The sequence below is a fragment of the Phoca vitulina genome, unplaced genomic scaffold (genome assembly GCF_004348235.1).
Source record: "Phoca vitulina isolate PV1807 unplaced genomic scaffold, GSC_HSeal_1.0 scaffold77, whole genome shotgun sequence".
In the NCBI taxonomy this organism is placed as follows: domain Eukaryota; kingdom Metazoa; phylum Chordata; class Mammalia; order Carnivora; family Phocidae; genus Phoca; species Phoca vitulina.
This window is the reverse complement of record NW_022589780.1, coordinates 6,296,531-6,313,927: the sequence shown is the minus strand read 5'-3', so window position 1 is coordinate 6,313,927 and position 17,397 is coordinate 6,296,531. Positions and strand designations below refer to the sequence as shown.

The following is a 17,397-nucleotide window of genomic DNA, read 5'->3' as shown; positions in this document are numbered from 1 at the left end:
CCAAAGCCTTTCTCTAAACCGGATGGAAGTGAGAGTAGATTTATGTTTTACAAAGATCACTCTGATGGAAGTATGGGAACGGATTGCAGCAAGACAAGTATAAAGGCAGGGAGACCAGAGAGTATGCTGTTGCAGTAGTCTAGAACGTTAGGCCCTATTAAGGGGGTTGCCCCTTAAATACCAGAATTATGCAGATGAGTGACATGGTCAGAGAAGTTTATTTAGAAAATTCCTCTGGAAGCCCTTGTTAAGAATGAATTGGAGAAGGCAAGACTAAAGAATAAATTGGGAGGTTGTTGGACTGTCCAAGATGCCTATCCAGGGGTCAGGAGATTGTATCCTAAATCCTCCAGCTTCTTCCATTTGCAGCGCAAACTGCACTTCTCCCACCTCACCCCTGCCTTGACGCCGCTCCATCCAGGATCTAGGAAGTGGGCTTTTGCGCACTTTTGTAGGTCCTAGACTGAGCCCCTACAGAGGCGCCAGCGGTGGCGGCAGTCGCCGGCGGGGGTGGGGCGCATGCGCGCGGTTGCCAGGCGACGGCAGTCGGGGCGCCGCGGCTCTAACGGCGCTGGGGTTGTGTGTGTAGGCAGCGGCGCCAGAGGAGGAGGAGCACGAGGATGCAGCTGCGACCGCGGCCCCGAGAGGGAGCCGCCGCTGCTCTGTGGCCGCGGGGGCTGAGGGAGGGGAATCAGGCCTGGGGGTCGGGTCGCTGAGGGGACCGGGGGTGGCGGTCCCGCCCGAGCTCAGGCCTAGTACCCCAGGAAGGTACGGGCCGCTGGGCGAGGGCCTCCCCCCCAGTGCCTCCCCTCGCCCCTCCACGTCGATGGTGGTGAAGTTGGCGGCGCCAGGGAGCGCAAGGCACCAGGCTGCCTCCTTTGCACCCAGCTCCTCCTGGGGCGCATCTCTGGCACCGGCTCACGGACACCTGCGCCGCCGTCTCCTCTCGCCGGCTGAGCCCACCCCTGGCGGCGGGCGGGGGAGGGGCTCCCCCAGCAGGGGCTGTGTCCAGCAGGGCGACGACGGGGACCGTAGGAGAGTAGGGGTGAGTAGTGGCACCGCGCTCGCCTGGTGTTGGGGCGCCTTTCTGTCCTCCGGGGCCCCGGGAGACGACCAACGCGCTGCTTTCTCCTGCAGAAGCTTCTAACGCCTCTCCTACATCTGCTCGCGGCTCCCTGTGTCCTTCGAGGTAGTTTTCCTTCTAAAAACCACCACTCTCTTGTCTCAACCCTGGCATCTAGGAATGAGGGGCTTAAGGCCTGGCTTTGCTTCTTAGATGCCATAGATGCCGATAATTCTACGTACAATCACGCAGCCTGGCCCCTGATTCCGGGACAGACTTTCCCAATACCGTTCTTATTCCTTTTCTGTCGCTTTTGCTCTCGAACGGTTCAGTCTGACCACAGGCTTCTCAAGAGCCATTTCTCAGACTGTTGTCACTCCATGCCTCAAAGCTTGAACGGACAGATGGCCTGGCCTCTTTTCAGTTTTCTTGATACTCGTGTGCTGAGATCTTCTGAAAGTCGCGTGCCTGGCTTCTGACTCCTGACGTGTAAGAGTTAGGAAGTCAGTACTTACATTAAATAATAGTAATAAAACAAACTAGCAAACACACACTCCACTTGACTTCCAAAGTGGCATCAAACTTGAAGAGAAGTAGACAAACAGTGACTGATAACAGGGGAAACAGGTTTTATGAACTAACTACTCTTCATCCAGAATGACATTACTTCTTTTTTAGTAAATATGATGAAACCTAAAATGTCCCTAATGAAAGCGAGGGTGTATAATGATCTATCTGTTCTTCCTGGGGTATCCTGCAATTGAGAATAGTTGCTTCCAAAAACATGGCCATGAGGGACCTGAAGTGATGTTTTGGAGAGGATGATTAGATGAGGATCTAAAGTTGTAAGGTACTTTTTGAAAAGTAGCAATATTATCTTTGAGTAGTGAAGTTGTTTCTTTAAAAGCAAATGGTTGAAAAAAAATCACAGTTCCCAGTTGACCCTTTCCAAAAGTGGACTGAATTCAGATTAATTAGTAATTTTGATTGTAAGGAACTTTCAGGCACAAACAATGAAAGATGGGTTCCTTCTTTTATTTGGCTCTCTTCCCTCCCTACTAGTTTTTAAGTTATTTCATGTTTCTTTTATTAGAAAAAGAGGAAAGAAGTAAAAAAGTGCTGTATTAAAAAGGCTAAATTTAATTTTGGGTAAATGCTTTTAAGCTAAAGATTTTAAAAAAGGATATACCTGCTATTTGTGATTAGATAACTTTAGTGAATCAGTCAAGACTTGATAGTTTTGGGTAAAATGCAGCTTTCATGTTGTTTGAAGTTCTCTTGGATATAGTTTAAAGCACAGTTTAATTCTAGTATCACTGCAAAATAATTTTGGACCTCAGCAAATATTTTATGTTGTTGTTGTTGGTGGTGGTGTTCGTGGCGGTGATAGTGGTGAATTGGTAAATTGACATGCTTCTAGTTGCTAGATTCTAAAGTTAGGAATGTTTTTGTTTTGGAAAAGCTCTTGATCAATTCAAGTCTGAACTATTTGAAATAAAATGTACCATGTAGATACTCACTGTTCATCTTCATATACTTTTAGAACCAGGCAGTAATTTGGACCCCATTTAGAATTTGATTTTATTTAATATGTTTATAAAGGTGCCACATGCTCAAGAGTATTTACCTAGAGTGTCATAACCACATTATAAGATAATATTAATACAAGTACAACAAAACACTTGACCAGTGAACTCTGGAATGAATTCAATGTTTTTTTTAATTAATTGATTTTCAACAAGCTTTTATTGTCTAGCTTCACTGAGTGCCCATTACTATACTAGTGACTGTGGAGAATAGAAGGGAAACAGGCCCCAAGAATTAAATTGCTTATCCACTGGAGACATCATGGTCAACAATTAGAACATAGAGTAGTACAGAATAAGAGCTAAAATAATTATAGGGTAAAAGAAGAGCTTTGGAGCTGTTATTTGTCAGAGAAGGCTTTATAAAGTCAGATTTGATTTGATTCTTTTAGAATTATAAATTTTATTGGAAGATGGGGGAGTTTAGCATAGCATGAACTGAGGCACTTGATTTTCTAATCTTTGTGAATATTACTCTCCTGGATAAACCTAAACGGCACTGTCAGTAGTTGGCATAGTTTTTATGATAAATTATATCCTAAATCAATAAATTAATATTAAATAATTTTTCACATGTGCATACTATAGAAGCCAGACTTAAAATAATCATTCTATTTCTTGGGCAAGTGAAAATGTTCCCTAAGCAGATATAGGTAGAGTATTAAGTTCACACATTTTTATCACCTGTACGTACGTTTTCATGATCTCCTAAAACAGTTATAATCTTAAGTATTTTGTAGAGGACTGATCTAATTAGTATAACTTTAGATTATTAATATTCATTCTCCAAAGACTATTTCTTGATAAAGTAAATTAGGAAATTCTATAAGCAACATTAAGTTGGTCCATTAAATATATGATAGCTTAGTTTTTAGTACTGCTAATTAATACTACTATTTTTATTATTTTTTGAAAATAAGGGGAAGTATGCCAGAGTCCTACAAATTGATGTCTGTCAAAGTTTTAATATAATGCTATTAATGCTTGTGTTAATAATTGTCAACTAACATCAGTGTTTAAACTGAGTTATAAACCTCTGTAAAACTTACTTTATTGCTTTTCTAACAACTTTCTGCTGTGTTGAGAATTAGTTACATGACTAATATTCTTCTTGGTTTTAGTCAACCACTGTAGGTTGAAGTTTGTATATAGAAAAATAACAATAAGAAAATGTGCTATGATTGTGCCCCCAACAGAAATGCAAAGAATTTTCGAGATTAATTCACAGATATACTCTAAGGAACAATATACCCAAACTTGACATTTTTTGAGGCTTCTATACACCATCTTATACTTTTCATTTGGTATCTTTGCTGCCAACAATAGTCTTCTCTGATTATAGTTATTTCTAATAAATGTTAATTCACAGTAGCTAATAATTTTGACAAATATAATTGTTGTTTTTGGCATTCTTTACTTAGGTTGTCAGTTATTAGCTAAATAAACAAGTTATTAGTTAGAGAGCATGATAGTCCACATATACATAGTCAATGAATATTGGATCACTGGAAATTAACTAGTTAACAGATAGCAAAACATATTCAGAAAGCATTGGGTTTAGTCTCCTCTGCTAAGCAAGTATTGCATATTTCTATTCTTAGCTAATTATGCTGGTATCAATAGGGAACATCTTTGGAAAGAGAACTGGTAAATTTAAATGAAGGGAAACTGCTGAGAAAATTAAAATTACTTTGTATGTCAAGTTCTATGTAGTATGGGGATTTAAGGCAGGTAAACATCTTACATAAATTGCTAAATCTCAGTGGTGGCTGCTTGTGAAATAGGGTAAGGGATTGTCAGTTTCCCCTACTATATAATAGGAAACTCTCAATATTTTTTACCATATTACTGAGTCTGGAGGTAGAGCAGCATTATCCTGAATACCAAAGATGTATCCAAAAGTTATAATTTTCTTTAAATATGCAGTTTTAACAGTGTTATTATAGTCTAAAGTATGACAGTGGGTTGAAAATTTTCCCAGATGAGCACATCCTTAGATTTTATTATGGAAGCTTATGGGAAAAATGGCTTTTACCCAATAGTTCTTTTTGGATCACATTTCCCTAGAACATAACCTTTTCCACAAAGTGGAAAATACTAACAGCCAATTCAATGTAGGAAGAAAAGTGGAGAGCAGAATTCTTTCTTAAAGACTGGTACCTACAAACAAAATAAAACAAAACAAATTCTTCACATAAAAGTTCTAAAATAATAGTCATAAGAACTGCCTTTTATACAGTTATTGTTCTCTTAATATCATATCTTATATTATACATTGTTAACTGTCTTTGGACTGTTGACATCCAAAAGTTCCTCTGTGGTCTGATTCATTCCTATTTTCTTGATGACAAATACATCTCAGGTATTTGATGGTATGGAATACAAGCTTTTTGTAGCAGCTTTTAAAATGCAATAAATATTAACTGAAAACCTGAAGTTAAATTTTGACATGATTCATAATGAGAAAAATGGGATTTTTAAAAATTCTTGATTAAAACTATTGCGCACTAAGTATTAGTATCTCCATAACCTTTAAAAGCCCTGAATTATATAGATCATTATATTCACTTTCTGTACCTCATTTCCCCTTTTCCTAACAAATGTGGATATTGGTTTGTTCTCACTGGCACTTCTGAGCTACTTCTGTGACTCCTGAATGAATTTTACAAAATACATTTATATTTTTAAAAAGTTATTTAGGAAAGATTTTCTGTCATAGTCTAAAAAGCTGAATCCATATCAGATAAAATGCATTTGAAACTGGGTGATTTGACTGGAAGTAATAAGACAACTAATCCAAACTCTTTTAAAATACTGTGTCTAACTTAGTAGACTTAGGATCTAGTAATTCAAAAATAATTACTCTATTTTTCTTTCAAATTGAAAACCAGTTGATATGTAAGGTGTGACATAAGTTGTAAGTTTTATTCCATAGATCATACATAAGCCATACTTACTACTTATTAGTTGCTCCTTGACCTTTGCTGGGCATTTAATTGTTCTTGTTGAGTTTAATTTCTAAATGTGCACACAGGTCCTTATATTCCTTTTCTCTTCCTTTGTACTTTTCAAGGCTATCATTATTAACTGGGTTGTTTTTGGTTATTATCAATAGAATGAATTACCATGGATTGTATTTGTTTTGTTGCCAAATTAGTTCAGATACCTATGATTCCATAGAAGAAGAAAAAAAGTAGGGGTATAAGAAAAATGGGTGTTAGATTTTACATGTTTAAAATTTTTCTTAATGTGCAATAACATTAGTAGAATAGGTATAAAGTAGTTGAAGTTGTGAATTTTAGAATATTTCTTATGTACTGCAGTTTTAATGACTTCCTTGTACATGTAGTAACCAAAACTAGGTTAACAAAGTATTACCCTTAAGGATCTTGTTTTAATAAATATGTGAGAATGATATGTAGTTAGTATATCTACGAATTATATGTAAAGAAATATTTCTGAGGTATTTAAAGATGCTTGGAAGCATTTTTTTCTCTATTATCTTGTTTATACTATTAATTTGCTTAGCAAACTCTTTGTTCATAAATAATGCTAAGGTCAATTTAATCTCAGCCCCTGTCTGAATTATCTCAAATTCTGAATCAGTGGAGTCAAAATGATAGTACAACAAAATTTCCTTAATTCAGGCTCCACTAGTCAAAATTTGTTATAGCCTAGTAATTATGCTAAAAAATATATTCTGTAGAGTGCCAAACCCATGCTGGCACTACACAGGAGAAGCAGCCACAACCATAACAGAGGTTAGGAAATGTCAGAGCTTCTTTGCTGGCTATGAAAGTGTTGCCAGGTGAACTGGGGAGACCCCAGGTCCTGAGGCCATCCCAAAGATGTCGCCAAAGTTATTTGGTCTCATCAGGAGAAATAATTCAAGGACAGACACAACCCAGTGGACAATCAACATGTGTGGGAAAGTTTATTAAAACAAAAGTACACTCTCAAGATGAGAGAGCTGGCAAGAGAGGTGGAAGAGAGAGAGAGAGAGAACTGCAACCTGGGGTTTAGGTGTCTATCTTTTATTGACAGTTGTTAACAAAGGGGTGGAATATTCATTACTTAGGAGGGGATTTCTTGGAAGCAGGGATTTCAGCCTTTTCTTATTTGGTCAGGAGTGTCAGGTCTACTCTGTCGGCCATCTTGGGCCTGTTTTGTTTGATCCAGCTTCTTGTGGCTTTGTTTTGGAGTGCTGCCAGAAAAGTCCTCTGACTTTCCCCATAGCTGGCCATAGCTTCCTCTTTGCTGTCCTCCAGGCCTCCTGTTAGAACCTAACTAACTTCCTGTAACAAAAGCACTGATACTGAGTTAAAATAACTGCTAAGAGGAAAGAAGGCATGCACCACTAGGTTTTATGTATTTTAAAATGTCTTCTAAGTGCTGCATTGAGCATACAAGGATTAGATTATTAATTGAATTGGGCTGTTTACAAGAAAAGGGATTTGAACATCAGTTAGTAATGTAAGCAAAATTGGGACAACAGTTATGATGAACTGCTCTCAGATGTTTTAAAAACTGTAATAACAATATTATTTGCATGTAAATTCTGTGCACTTAAATTCTTCTTATCATTTTGTCAGCATAAGAAAGTGAAATAAGTGTGCATTGAAAGTTACACTGAGGGACACCTGGGTGGTTCAGTCCATTAAGCAGCTGCCTTTGGCTCAGGTCATGATCCCAGGATCCTGGGATTGAGTCCTGCATCGGGTTCCTTGCTTAGTGGGGAGCCTGTTTCTCCCTCTACCTGCACCTCTCCCTGCTTGTGCTCACTCTCTCTCAGACAAATAAATAAATAAAATCTTTATAAAAAAATTACACTGAGTTGTCTTTTTAAAGAAGGTTTTATTTATTTATTTGACCGAGAGTGCGAGCGCACAAGCAGGGGGAGCGGCAGGCAGAGAGGGAGAAGCATGCTCCCCACTGAGTGCGGAGCTCACCTCTGGGCTCGAACCAGGACCCTGAGATCATGACCTGGGCGGAAGGCAGATGCTTAAGTGGCTGAGCCACCCAGGCACCCCTACACTGAGTAGTCTTGGTAGTCTTGATCTGTTAATGGTGGTCCAACAACTCTGAAAGTAGTAAAATTTCAGGACCTCCTTTTCGCTAGTTTTTTTTTTTTTTTTTTTAAGATTTTAGTTATTTATTTGAGAGTGGGAGAGAGAGCATGGGGGAGAGGGGCATAGGAAGAGGGAGAAGAAGACTCCCCGCTGAGCAGGGAGCCTGATGCAGGGCTCGATCCCAGGACTCTGGGATCGTGACCTAAGCTGAAGGCAGATACTTAACTGATGGAGCCACCCAGGCACCCCTCCTTTTCTTTAGTTTTGAATTAATAATCATATAATGTATGCATGCATATTGATATAGTTTCGTTTTATTTATGTGACGATGCAAAAAGTTCTAAAAACCATTGCTGATATCATGGAATGAAATTCTTCTAACAAGAAACCAGAATAAATGTCAAATTAACCAGGACAGAGTGCAACTGCATGTAATAATAGGGTTGTTGGAGGCTTATTATTGGTGTTCTTTTGGGAGGGGAAAAAGCTAGTTCTTTGTTTAATGCCTATTACAGTAGTGATAATTCGCCTCTACTGTGTAACTCAATGTTCCTCACTGATAGATCCTAGATCTTAGGAGTAAGAGCAAAGGAAGCAATAACACAAAAGTCATTAGATCAACTAGAATAAAAATTTAGCTCTCTGGAATTCTTAACTAATCAAACTGAGCCACACTCACCTCCTTTGCCCCCTTCCCTAAACTCTCATCTCTAATCTGTTCTCTATCACTATAATTATGTTATTTCATGAATGTTGTGTTACGTTCCTCTTTATCCCTTGTAACTTTCTTCGCTCTGAAGTGTACTTTATGGGGAAGTGATTTTTTTTAAAAATCTGTTTCAGTGGTATATCTTTTTTTATCCATTTACTTTTAGTCTACACATGTTTTTATGTTTGAAGTGAATTTCTTGTAGACAACATATACTGGACCATATTGTTTTTATCCACTATGCCAATCTCTGTCTTTAAATTGGTGCATTTGGACTATTTACATATTAAAATAATTATTGATATGTTAGGGCTATGTCTTCCACTTTTTTTATTGTGGTAAATACATATAATATGAGATTTACTCTTTTAACAAAAATTTAAGTGTTAAGTAGAGTGTTATTCTACAGGAGATCTCTAGAACTTTATCCTCTTGCGTGACAAATTCTATACCCATTAAACAAGAACTCCTCATTTCTCCATCCCCCCAGCCTTTGGCAAATACCATTGTACTTTCTGCTTCTATGAGTCTTACTACTTTAGATACCTCATACAAGTGAAATTATTCAGTATTTGTCTTTTTGTGACTGGCTTATTTCACTTAATGTAATGTCCTCAAGATATATCTGTCGTAGCATGTAACAGCAGTTCCTTCTTTTTTAAGGCTGAATAATATTCAATTGCATGTATCTACCACATTTTCTTTATCTACTTATCTGTCAATGGACATTTAAGTTTTCTCCACCCCTTGTCTATTGTAAATAATATGCAATGAACATAGGAATGCAAATATTTTTTGGAGATCCTATTTTCAATACTTTTGGATAAATACCCAGAAGTGGGATTGTTGGATCATACGGTAGATCTTTTTCTTTTTCTTTAGGGATTTAATTACTCTTTTTCCCCAAGTTTTTATTTAAATTCCAGCTACTTAACATACAGTGTAATATTAGTTTCAGGTTTAGAATTCGGTGATTCAGCACTTACCTACAACACCTGGTGCTCATCACAAGCACTGTCCTTAATCACCATCACCTATTTAACCCATCCTCCCACCCACTTCCCCTCCAGTAACCCTCCGTTTGTTCTCTATATTTAAGAGTCTGTTTCCTGGTTTGCCTCTTTACCCCACTATGTTCATCTGTTCTGTTTCTTAAATTCCACATATGAGTGAAATCATATGGTATTTGTCTTTCTCTGACTTATTTTGCTTAGCATAATACTCTATAGCTCCATCCATGTCATTGCAAATAACAAGATTTCATTCTTTGTTATGGCTGAGTAACATTCCATTTTTTACACACACACACACACACACACACACACACACACACACACACTACATCTTTATCCATTCATCAGTTGATGGACATTTGGGCTCTTTCCATACTTGGCTATTGTTGATAATGCTGCTATAAAAATTGGGGTGCATGTAACCCTTCAAATCTGTATTTTTGTATCCTTTGGATAAATACCTAGTAGTGCAGTTGCTGGGTTGTATGGTAGTTCTATTTTAAACTTTTGAGGAACCTCCGTACTGTTTTCCAGAGTGGCTGCACCAGTTTGCATTCCCACCAACAGTGCAAGAGTGTTCCTCTTTCTCCATATTCTTGCCAACACCTGTTTTTTCTTCTGTTGTTAATTTTAGCCATTCTGACATGTGTGAGGTGATATCTCATTGTAGTTTTGATTTATATTTCCCTTATGATGAGAGATGTTAAACGTCTTTTCATGTATATGTTGGCCATCCGTATGTCTTTTTTGGGAAAAAAAAAATGTCTATTCATGTTCGCTGCCCATTTTTAACTGGGTTATTTATTATTTAGGATCATATGATTTTTTAGGATCATATTTATTATTTTTTTAGGATCATATTTATTATTTAGGATAATATGATAGTTTTTAAAAGAGTTTTGTGGAACTTCCATGCAATTTTCTATAGCAACTGCACCATGTTTACATTCCCACCAACATGGCACAAGGACTGTAGTTTTTTTTTTTTTTTTTAGATTTATTTATTTATTTTAGGTGTGGCAGAGGGAGAGGGAGAGGGAGAGAGAAGCAGACTCCCCACTGAGCCTGACGTGGGGCTTGATCTCCTGACCCTGAGATCATGACCTGAGCTGAAATCAAGAGTTGGACCCTTAACTGACTGAGCCACCCAGGTGCCCCAAGGGTTCTAGTTTCTAAACATTCTTTTTTTTTTTTTATTTTTTTATTGTTATGTTAATCCCCATACATTACATCATTACTTTTAGATATAGTGTTCCATGATTCATTGTTTGTGCATAACACCCAGTGCTCCATGCAGAATGTGCCCTCCTCAATACCCATCACCAGGCTAACCCATCCTCCCACCCCCCTCCCCTCTAGAACCCTCAGTTTGTTTTTCAGAGTCCATCGTCTCTCATGGTTCTTCTCTAAACATTCTTAACAATAATTTTCTGTTTTGTTTTTTAAATAATGGCCATCCTAACTGTTGTGAAGTACTATCACCTTGAGGTTTTGGTTTGCATTTCCATGATAATTAGTGATGTTAACTATCTTTTAATATACCTGTTGGCCATTTCTGTGTCTTCCTTGGAAAAATATTTATTCATCATTTCCTTGTTTTTTAAATTGTTTTATTTTTGTTTTTATTTTTACTATTGCATTGTGGGAGTTCCTTAATATTTTGGAAATTAACCCCTGATCAGAAATATAGTTTGCAAATATTTTTTCTCATTCCATAGGTTGCCTTTTCACTCTCAATTTGTATTTCTGTGAAGATGCATTTTAGTTTTATATATTCTCATTTGTTTATTTTTGCTTTTGTTGCCTGCATTTTTGGTGTCATATCAAAGGAATAATTACTAATACCAATGTTTTGAAGCTTTTTCTTTATGTTTTCTTCTAGGAGTTATATGGTTTCAGGCCTTACATTTATGTATTTAATCCACTTTGATTTGATTTTTATGGATGTATAAGCGTCCAATTTCATTCCTTTGCATGTAGATATTCATATTTCCAATGCCATTTATTGAAGAGACTGTCCTTTCCCCATTGTGTATTATTAACACTGTGTTGAGTATCAGTTGACTGTATATGCATACGTTTATTTCTGGGCTCCCTAGTCTTTTCCCTAGGACTGTATGTCCGTCTTTATGCTAGCACTATGCTCTAGCTTTGTAATATGTTTTGAAAACAGGAAGTGTGAGGGCTCCATCTTTGTTCTTTTTGCTCAACATTTTGTTGTTGTTGTTGTTATTTGGGGTACTTTCTGGTTCTGTTTGAAGTTTAGGATTTGTGTGTGTGTTTGTGTATGTGTGTGTGTGTAATCTTTAGGATTTTCTGCATATTAGATCATGTCACTTGTGAGCAGAGATGATTTATTTCACTTCTGTTTAAATTTGGATGTCTTTTAAGTTTCCTTTACTTGCCTAATTGCTCTAACTAGAAATTAAAGATGACATAAATAATTGGAAAGACATACCATGTTTATGGATTAGAATACGTAATATTGTTCAAATGTCCATACTACCAAAAGCAAGCTACAGATTCAGTGCAATCCCTAATAAAATTCCAATGGCATTTTTTACAGAAATAAAAAAAATCCTAAAATTCAGTACTATGTTGAATAGAAGTGGTGTGAGTTGGAATCCTTGCCTTGCTCCTGATCTTGGAGGAAAAGTTTTCAGTTTTTATTATTGAGTATGGTGTTAACTGTGGGTTTTTCATATATGGCCTTTATTATGCTGAGGTAATTTCTTTCCATTCTTAATTTGTTGAGTGCTATTTATCATAAATTGGTGTTAAAATGTGTCAAATGCTTTTTCTACATCTATTGAGATAATCATATAATTTTCCCCTTTGTTCTGTTAATGTGGTTGTATCATATGGATTGATTTTTATCTGTCAAACTATCTTTGAATCTGGGGCTAAATCCCACCTTTTCATGGTGTGTGATCCTTTTAAGGTACTATTGAGTTTGGTTTACTAGTACTATGTTCAGGAATTTTGACTCTGTATTCATCAGGGATATTAACCTGTAATTTTCTTTCTTCTAATAGTTTTTTTTTTTTTTTTCTGGCTAAGGAGATTAAATGAATAATCAAAAATGTTCCAACAACAACAACAACAACAACAACAAAGCTCAGAACCAGATGGTTTCATGGATGAATTCTACCAAACATTAAAGAACTAATACTAATCTTTCTCAAATTGTTCCCAAAAAATCAGAGGAGTAAACACTTCCAAACTCATTTTATGAGGCCAGCATTACCCTGATACCAAAGCCAGATACAGGTCTGCTTATTTTTCAATTCCTTATTCAGATTTTGGTAGGTTGTATGTTTCTATGAATTTATCCTTTTCTTCTAGATTATCCAGTTTGTTGGTGTGTAATTATTCATAGTAGTCTCTTATAATCTTTTATGTGACAACAGTTGTAATATCTTCTCTTGCATTTCTTTTTTTTTTTTTAAATTTGAGTCTTCTATTTTCCTTAGTTAATCTAGCTGGTGGTTTTTAAATTTTGTTTTCATTTAAAAAGAATCAACTCTTGACTTTTTTTTTCTATTTTCTATTTCATTTATTACTGCTCTGATGTTTATTTCCTTCTGCTAGATTTGGATATGGTGTGTTCCTTTTCTAGTTTCTTGAGATGTAAAATTAAGAAGGATTTGAAATCTTCCTTCTTTTTAAATGTAAGTGTATACTGCTATACAATTCTCTTAGTACTGCTTTTGCTATATCTTACATGTTTTGGTATGCTGTGTTTTAATTTTTGTCTCAAGGTATTTTCTTTTTTTTTTTAAAGATTTTATTTATTTATTTGACAGAGAGAGACACACAGTGAGAGAGGGAACACAAGCAAGGGGAGTGGGAGTGGGAGAAGCAGGCTTCCTGCAGAGCAGAGAGCCCGATGTGGGGCTCAATCCCAGGACCCTGAGATCATGACCTGAGCCGAAGGCAGACGCTAATGACTGAGCCACCCAGGCGCCCCTCTTTTCTCCTTTTTCATTCTTACAATAATCTTTATTAAATTTCATTATCAAAATAAAATTGATACATAACATTGTGTAAGTTTTAGGTGTACAACATCATGATTTGATATATTTATATGTTGCAATATTACTACCATAGAGTTAACTAACATCTCTATTATGTTACATAATTATTTTTTTTTGGTGGTGGGCACAATTAAGATCTAATCTATTAGCAACTTTTAAATTTATGATACAATGCCATTGACTGTAATCATTATGCTGTGTGTTAGCTTTGCCAGGTTTTATTTATCTACTAGTTTCCAGTTTTTACCCTTAAACAATTTGTCCCCAATCCCCCCACCCTGCCAGCCTCTGGTGACCTTATTTTACTCTTTTTCCTTGAGTTAAGCTTTTTTAGATTCCAAATATACGTGATATCATACAGTATTTGTCTTTTTGTTTAACATATCTCAGCATAATGTCCTCAAGGTTCATTCATGTCATCACAAATGGTAGGCTTTCCTTCTTTCTCATGGCTGTCTAATATTCATATATAATTTTTATCCATTCATCTGTTGACAGACACTTAGGTTGTTTCCATATCTTGGCTATTGTGAATAATATTGCAAAAGCGTAAGAGCATATATATCTTTTCAGACTCCCATTTTCATATTCTTTGGATGTACACCCAAGAGTGGAATTACTGATAATTCTATTTTTATTTTTTGGAGGAACTTCCATACTATTTTCCATAGTGTCTGAACAAATTTACATTCCCATCTATAATGTAAAAGGGTTGCTTTTACTCCACATCCTCACCAACACTTTTTATCTCTTGTCTTCTTTTTTTTAAGATTATTTATTTATTTGAGAGAGAGAGAGTGAGAGCGAGAGGAGAAGAGAGCACGGGCTGGGGGGAGGGGAAGAGGGAGAAAGAGAAGCAGACTCTCCCCTGAGCAGGGAGCTTGACACTTGGCTCAATCCCAGGACCTCGGAATCATGACCTGAGCCAAAGGCAGATGCTTAACCAACTTAACCACCCAGGTGCCCCTATTTCTTGTTTTCTTGATGGTAGCCATTCCATCAGATGTGGGGTGATGTCCTGTGTTGGTTGTGATTTGCATCTCTCTGATGATTAGTGATATTAAGCATCTTTTCATAAATCTGTAGGCCATCTAGATGTCTTTTTTTGAAAAATATCTATTTAGCTTCTCTGCCCATTTTTAAATTGAATTATTTGTTTTTCTGTTATGAGTTGTACTTTATATATTTTGGCTGTTACTCCTTGTCTGATATATGGTTTACAAATATTTCCTCCAATGCCATAGGCTGCCTTTTCATTTTTTCCATTGCTACTTTTGCTATACAGCTTTTTAGTTTGATATAGTTCCACTTTTGTATTTTTTGCTTGTGCTTTTGGTGCCCACCAAAAATCATTGCCCAGTCCAATCTTAAGGAGTTTTTTCCCCTACATTTTCTCCTAGTTTTATAGGATCAAGTCTATGTTTAAGTTTTTAAGCCATTTAATTTCTTTATTGAAGGATAATTAACATACAGTATTATATTAGTTTCAGGTACACAATATAACACTTCAGCAATTCTATGCATTTCTCAGTACTCATCATAGTAAATGTACTTAGCTCCTTTCACCTATTTCACCCATTCCCCTAGCGACCTCCCCTCTGCAAACCACCAATTTGTTCTATGTATTTAAGAGTCTGGGTTTTTTGTCTCTTTTTTTCTTTGCTTGTTTTGTTTCTTATATTTGTTTTGTTTATATATATATTTGTTTGGTTTCTTATATTCTGCATGAGTGAAATCATGTGGTATTTGTCTTTCTCTGACTGACTTATTTCACACAGCATTATACCCCCTAGGTCCATCATGTTGTTGCAAATGGCAATATCTCATTTTCTTATGGCTGAGCAATATTCCATTGCAGATGTATATCACATCTTTATCTATTCATTTATGGATGGACCTTTGGGTTGCTTCCATATCTTGGTTATTGTAAATAATGCTGCAATAAATATAGGGATGAATGTACCTTTTTCAATTAGTCTTTTTGTTTTCTTTGGGTAAATAGTCATAGTGGAATTAATTGATCATATGATAATTTTATTTATAATTTTTTGGGGGAACATCCATACTGTTTTTTCACAGTGGCTGCACCAATTTGCATTACCACCAATTGTGTATGAGGGTTTCTTTTTCTCTAATTCTTTACCAACACTTGTTATTTCTTGTGTTTTTGATTTTAAACATCCTGGCAGATGTAAGGTGGTAATCTCATTATGGTTTTGATTTGCATTTAACTGATTATTAGTGATGTTGAGCACCCTTTCCTGTGTTTATTGGCCATCTCTATGTCCTCTTTGGAAAAATGTCTACTCAGGGTTTCTGCTTATTTTTAAATTGGATTTTTTTTTCTTGGTGTTGGCTTGTATAAGTTCTTTATGTATTTTGGATATTAACCCACTATTGGATATATCATTGCAAATATCATCTTCCATTTAGTAGGTTGTCTTCTTGTTTGTTGATGATATCCTTAACTGTGCAAAAGCTTTTTATTTTGGTGTAGTCCCAAAAGTTTAATTTTGCTTTATTTTCCTTGCCAAAAGAGACATATCTATAAAAATGTTTCAATGGCCAAAGTCAAAGAGATTCCTGCCTATGTTTTCTTCTAGGATTTTTATGCTTTCAGGTCTCACATTTAGATGTTTAATAAATTTTGATTTATATTTGTATATGATATAAGAAAGAGGTCCAGTTTCATTTATTTGGGTGTAGCTGTCCCGTTTTCCTAAGACCGTTTGTTGAGTAAGACTGTCTTTTTAGCATGGCATATTCCTCCCTCCTTTCATAGATTAATTAACTGTATAAACCTAAGTTTATTTCTAGACTCTCTTATTTCTTCCATTGATCTATGTGTCTATTTTTGTGCCCCATCATACTGTTTTGATTACTACAGCTTTGTTGTATATCTTGAAATCTGGGATTGTGATACATCCAGCATTGTTCTTTTGTGTCAAGCTTTCACTGGCTATTCAGCCTCTTTTGTGGTTCTGTACCAATTGTAATATTATTTTTTGTAGTTTTATGAACAGTGCTATTGGTATTTTGATAAGGATTGCATTGAATCTGTAGATTGCTTTGGTAGTATGGCCATTTTAACAATATTAATTCTTACAATACATGAGCATGGGCTATCTTTCCATTTGTGTTTTCAATTTCTTTCATCAGTGTTTTATAGTTTTCAGAGTACAGGTCTTTCACCTATTTAGTTATGTTTATCCTTGGGTATTATTTTTTAGTGCAGTTGTAAATGGGACTATTTTCTTAATTTCTCTTTCTTCTATTTCATTATTAGTGTATGGAGATGAACTGATTTCTGGTTATTAATTTTGTATCATGCCATTTTACTGAATTCATTTATCAGTTCTAGCAGCTTTTTGGTGGAGTCTTTCAGGTTTTCTATATATAGTATCATGTCGTCTGTAAAAGGTGAATTTTATTTCTTCCTTACTGATTTGGATGCCTTTTATTTATTTTTGTCTGATTTCTGTGGCTAGGACTTACAGTACTATGTTGAATACAAGTGGTGAGAGTGGACATCCTTGTCTTGTTCCTGACCATAGAAGAAAAGCACTCAGTTTTTCTCCATTTAAGATGATATTAGCTGTGGGTTTTTCGTGTATGGTGTTAATTATGTTGAAGTGTGTTCCCTCTAAACCTGTTTTGTTGAGGGCTTCTATCATGAATGGATGTTGTAGTTTCTCAAATGCTTTTTCTGGGTCTACTGAAATGATCATATGGCTTTTATACTTTCTCTAATGAGGTAATGTATCATGTTGATTGATTTGTGAATATGGGACCACCCTTGCAACACAGGAATAAATCCCACTTGATTGTCATAAATGGTTTTTAATGTATTGTTGGATTCTCTTTGCTAGTATTTTGTTGAGGATTTTTTTTTTTTAAAGATTCTATTCATTTATTCGACA

General features: G+C 36.1%; 1 protein-coding gene across 1 annotated transcript in view; it reads left to right on the top strand.

Moving 5' to 3' along the window:
- The first annotated feature begins 561 nt into the window (after positions 1-561).
- Positions 562-17,397, top strand: part of ZC3H12B (zinc finger CCCH-type containing 12B) — a 549,765-nt gene continuing 532,929 nt past the window's right edge. Inside the window, exon 1 of the mRNA XM_032393861.1 lies at positions 562-1,045. The gene's annotated coding sequence lies outside the window, so the exon portion shown is untranslated. The remainder of the gene's footprint in view (positions 1,046-17,397) is intronic.